The sequence below is a fragment of the Microcaecilia unicolor genome, chromosome 2 (genome assembly GCF_901765095.1).
Source record: "Microcaecilia unicolor chromosome 2, aMicUni1.1, whole genome shotgun sequence".
NCBI classification, from domain to species: domain Eukaryota; kingdom Metazoa; phylum Chordata; class Amphibia; order Gymnophiona; family Siphonopidae; genus Microcaecilia; species Microcaecilia unicolor.
In genome coordinates this window covers 542354881-542360793 of record NC_044032.1, presented here as the reverse complement: position 1 = coordinate 542360793, position 5913 = coordinate 542354881, and the positions used below count along the sequence as shown (strand labels likewise).

Sequence of the window (5913 nt, the reverse complement as noted above, 5' to 3'; positions counted from 1 at the left end):
TGATAAAATAATGAGTGGTATGGAACATGTAGACGGAATCACTTGTTTACCTCATTCCAAAAATACTAGGACTAGGGTGCATGCAATGAAGATACAAAGTAGTAAATTTAAAATGAATTGGAGAAAATATTTCTTCACTCAATAAGTAATTACTCTGGAATTTGATGCCAGATAATGTAGTAAAAGCAGTTAGCTTAGCAGGGTATAAAAAAGATTTGGATAGCTTCACAAAAAAAGTCATAAGCTATTATTAAAATCAACTTGGGGAAAATTCACTGCTTATTTCTTGGATAAGCAGCATAAAATGTATTGTTCTGTTTTGGGATCTTGCTAGGTACTTGTGACCTGGATTGCCCACTGTTGGAAACAGGATGCTGGGCTTGATAAACCTTCAGTCTGTCCCAGTATGGCAATACGTATGTTCTTATGTCATGTGGAAGATGTCAGCATGACATGGAGCAATTCAGGGCCTAACCTGAAAGTTAGCCTAATTAAGGATTCAGGGCCTAACCATAGAGTTAGCTAAGGCCCTCTGGGAGATACTGCAAGCAGCATCAGATAAAACAAGCTAAATTAATGCACAGGAATGTACTGGAAAAAGAGAAGCAGATATAAACACAATGAGAAACAAACATAGCCAGGAGGGGGCATACACACATCAGGCACAAGGACAGGCAGATACAGAAGCAGCCTGCAATAACTTTATGTTCTAAAGTGCTGTACACTTGTAAGACGCCTATTTCTATATAAAATACCTTTATCCAAGCCACACCCAAGTGTTGTATCATTGTGCTACAAACCCCACTGCCTTTGAGAAGTGATCCCAGAACCTCAAGAAAAGTACAAAATTAGAAACGAAGCTGACAGTAGTCTGTGTCAGTTACACCAGTTACAGCAAACTGAGACTAACTACAATGTTTCCTACAAGCTAGTAGAGCTGCAGGGTGAGTGGCTCTAGCCTCTAGCTGGAGACCAGCGTGTCCTTGATCAGTCTCCTCATGGCAGTGGTGACAAATGTACTATGTGAATCTGTAACTCAGAAGGAGATTTTGTACAAGTAAGGCTGAACATCGTTTAAAACGTCTGTCAAAACCATTGTTCAATTCCATGGAAATGTATAGTAAAATATGGTTCTGTGAAATACATTTTTCAAATCTCCAGTCACCTTTATTAGTAGTAATAGGGAGCAGTGGCGTAGCAAGGGGGGGGCGGAGGGGCGGTCCGCCCCTGGTGTCAGCACAAGGGGGGGTGCTCCGCGCCGCTTCCCGCTGCTTCCAGGCACCCGCACCCAAAGTCCGCCCCCCCATCGCTCCTCGTAGAACCTTCCTCCTCTCCGCCCCCCCTCCGTATCATAACCTTTTACTTCCCGTAGCGGCAGCGACGTGAGTTGCTTACGAAGAAGGCACTGCAGGCTCCCCTCCGGCTTCAGCTTCTGCCTTCGCTCTTCACACAGTGAGTGTCCCGCCTTCGCGATGACGTATTTCCTGTTTCCGCGAAGGCGGGACACTCACTGTGTGAAGAGCGAAAGCGAAGGCAGAAGCTGAAGCCGGAGGGGAGCCTACAGTGCCTTCTTCGTAATGGAACTGATGCCGCTGCCACCATGGGAAGTAAAAGGTTATGATACGGGGGGGGGGGGGCAGAGAGGAGGAGGGCTGCCATGGGCGGGAAGGAAGGACGGAGAGGGCAGGGGAAGAGAGGAGAATGCTGGACATGGATGGGAGAAGGGGAGGGCATGGGGGAGAGAAGAGATCGCCGGAGGGAAGGGCAGGGGAGGAGAATTGCTGGACGTGGGTGGATGGATGGAGGGGAGGGCAGGAAGGAACGGAGAGGCGGGCTGTGGGGGAGCTGAGGGAGGGCAGGGAGAATCGCTGGACATGGAGGGGAGGGCATGGGGAGAGAATAGATCACTGGAGAAGAGGGGAGGGCAGGGGAGAGTGGAGAATTGCTGGTGGATGGATGAATGGAGGGGGCAGGGGAGAGGAAATTTGCTGGATATGGATGGATGGATGGAGGAGGGGCAGAGGAGAGGAGAATTGCTGGACATGGATGAATGAATGGGGGCAGGGGAGAGAGGAAATTTGAAGGATATGGGTGGATGGAGGAGACGGCAGGAGAGAATGGAGAGTTCCTGGACATAGATGGAGAATTGCTGGATATGGATGGATGAATGAGGGCAGGGGAGAGAGGACATTTGAAGGATATGGGTGGATGGAGGAGACGGCAGGGGAGAATGGAGAGTTGTTGGACATGGATGGAGGGAAGGAAAGTCAGGAAGGAAATGCACATGGATGGAAGAGAGAAGAGAGGAGAAATGTTGGACAAGGATGGAGGGAAGGAAAGACAAGGAAGGAGATGCACATGGAGAGAGGGCAGATCCTAGATGGAAGGGGCAGGGAGAGAGGGCAGACTTTGGTTGGAGGGGACAGGAGAGAGAGGGCAGACACTGGATGGCAGGGAGAGAGAGAGAGAGAGAGAGAGAAGATGCTGGATGGAAGGAAGACAGTGAAAAGAAGATGAGGAAAGCAGAAACCAGAGACAACAACTGTAAATAAAATATATTTTTTATTTTTTTTTGCTTTAGGATAAAGTATTGTAGATGTGTTAAATGTTTATAACAGAACATGTAAATAGGTAATCTTTTTATTGGACTAATTTTAATACATTTTGACTAACTTTTGGAGAACAAAACCCCCTTCCTCGGGCCAGGATAGGATATTGTAAAATCACTGTACTGATCTGATCTGAGGAAGGAGGTTTTGGTCTCTGAAAGCTAAATGTATTAGTCCAATAAAATGGTGGTATTTTATTTTCTGTTTCTGTGGTGTTGCATTGTATGATCAGTCTGGCCTCTTGGGGGTTCAGTTTAATTTCTGTCTAAATAGAAAGTTTGATTACTTATTCTATAGTGGTTTAGGGTTTATCTGTGTTTGTGAAAAAGACACGGCTTTCAGTTGGCATTTACTGTGCAGGATCGACAATCTGTATTATTCTGTCTGGTTACGTTTTACAATAGGCGAATTGATGTTCTAGTGCTCACTGTAGTGTTTAAGATGCTTTCCTTTTTCCTTATGTGACTCGTAGAAATTACTGCTTATGGTATGGTAAAATTGTTCTAGAGATCCTGAGTGTTTTGTATTCTCGGTATGCCTAGTACTGGATTTTGGAGGGGGGTGTTAAAAATGACCGGCCCCGGGTGTCAACTACCCTAGCTACGCCACTGATAGGGAGCTTGAGTGTAGATCTTGTTTAAGATTTGTGATTGATAGAAATCTAAAGGCTCCTGTAACATAGTGCTTTTTTGCTACTTTTTGTTTATTGTTGACTTATTTACCTTCTCAGTTTTCTGTCTTGGTCTTCTTCCTAGTGTGGGCTTCATAGATATTTTATTTATTATGTGTAATTTCATTTATAATAGTTTATATCTTTAATATTTGTCTGTACACGCATATATTGTAATATGTAAATTGCATAACTTTAGTTGCAACTATTTTTATTGATGAACCAGCATGTTAAGCACAACCAACAAGCCCATATTCAGAGAATGAAATAGCAAAACACACTTCATAAAAACAAAATAGTAAATTCTATTATCAAAAATTTTACACTTTTCTCCCCTCACCACCCAACCTTCTACCCCCTCCCCCCCCCCAGGTGGTATATGCACATTCGAATACATATGCACAATAGTATCAAACTAAACCGGATTAACCTGGCAAACAGTACAAAAGATGTATTTTAACATTAATAATCTTACAAATGCTCTAACCCACCCAAACACTGAGAATCCCCCCCCTCCTTACTGCATCCCCCTCCACCATCTGTGCCCCAGGGGGCCTGGACTCTTATGACCCCCCAGAACAATGGACAGAAAGGCAACATAGATCAACTCTTTACCCCAATCCCCTCTCCCCCTTTTAAGCATGCTGACAACTCTTCACAGCACATTCAAAATAAGACTCTTACCTCGTGGTGACAGAGAATTGCATAACTTTAAAACAAAACTGCTTACCTCTGACTGCGTTGGCATCTGTGACAGGTATTCATGCCTGTTCATTACTCCTACAATGTTGATCTTTCCACCAAGTTTCTCCCCACTTATTTCCAGCATATCTGCTGTTCTTGCTCATCAGTCAAGTTCACATTGACCTTGAGTGCATCCTTTGGGTAGTGTGGGCCATCATCTGAGAAACACCAACACAATTTTTTTTTTGTAAAACTGCAGGGTTATCTGTCCTAGTCCATCATTTCCAGCATTCTACAGAGCATCCTAGAAAAGAAAGGAAAATTAATATTACATTCATACAGCAAAAAATAGAATAGAAATATATCCTAGTATAAACATGGCTAGATTTCTAGTTAACTACACAAATTACTATTAAATATCCAATTCAGCTTTCTTCTAAATGTTTGGCTTATGTATTTAAGCCGGCCATTATAGCTTGTCTATATGAAGGCTGAATAGTACTTCTGCTACATTTTTATTATATTTTAACAAATGTTGAAGACCTGTTGCATAGAAAGACTTCTCATCTAAGTGAAGTGCTTCCATGGCCCTTTCCAATTTCTATTAGTTTACATTCTGTTTTGGGTTTACTTCATGAGCTTGTTTGCAGATGAAGTGTTATAATGGGTTCCATGACCAGTGTACACAAATGGGAAACTCTACTTTACCTTGAAATCTCTCATAGACTCAATACTGTCAAGTTCATCAGATAACACTCTCATTTAAGTAAACTCAAAGACAAAATCTATGTCTTCTGTCTCCACTGTTCCAATGGAATAGGTCCCTTCCTTCTTGTTGTAATTTCCCAAGTGCTCTGGAGGAGGAGGATTGGGGGTGAAGCAAAGTCAGCAATGTTCCCTCAATCTGGCGATCTTCCATTGATACCTCCAGCACTTCTGTCTGACAGTTCATCTTGATATCGTGTACTGTAGGAAACAACTCGTACTCAGGGAACCTTCTTTCTTGACAAACCTGTTCTGAAAATTAGAAACAGCAAGAAACTCAAAAAAGCATTCAAATAAAACTGAATTCAGTTGCTTTTCATAAGCAAGGATGAAAAACTGGGACCTATACACCATGATACCTGAAAACCTTATATTCTTAGGAAATTCTTACAGTGGTGCGTAAGAAGGTATTTCACTGCCTGCAAAGAACTCAACAATAAGACAAATCAACCAAGAGAGATTTAAGGCCTGACCATGGTCGAAAATGAGAGAGAGAGAGAGAGAAAAGAATAAAACAAATGGTGGAATTTATTCACAGCTTTTAATTTTCTTTCCTTGAGTCCTAATAGACCAGTCCATTCAAATGGGTTATATCTGTTCCTGACCAGCAGATAGAGAAATCTGAACTTTTCCAATAACATCACTAGTACAGGGCTGGTGCCTGCTGGACCCCTTCAGTATTTGCTTTGCTCAAGCAATATTGTATTCAGACAAAAAAAAAACCTTTCCCCATAGGGATAACCCCTGTAACACATTACAATTAATAACCATAATTCCCAGCTTCAAGCAAGAAGGAACAGAATGAAAACCCTAAACAAGCCCCAATACAGTAGTCTTCGAGGGCAAGACTCAGTGTCTCGTAGGACTTAAGGAAAATATCCTCCTATCTAATAAAACGCACCTCCAACGTTCTGAAGCTGACTGCGTGGCTGAGGCATTCGTGCGCTCTGCTGTAAGGCTCCAACTACTGAACGTCACGTAGTTCTGGGAACGTCAGCCGCAGCACTGACCAACCGCATGACACCAGTATGAGGTCCCGCCCTCGCTGCAACACCACGCCCCTCCAGGTCGCCGCCACCAGGCGTGCAGGCTCGGCCCTTCTCTCTGTTAGCTCTGGTCCCGCCCTCATTTTTTAACGCTGCTTTCGTGTGAAGATGATTTTTACAATTTGGAGCGAGTGCGGCT

The 5913-nt window shown here is 43.4% G+C and overlaps 1 pseudogene; it reads right to left on the bottom strand.

The window, feature by feature from the left end:
* Positions 1–961: 961 nt before the first annotated feature.
* Positions 962–4915, bottom strand: LOC115462180 (annotated as a pseudogene).
* Between the last annotated feature and the right edge of the window lie 998 nt (positions 4916–5913).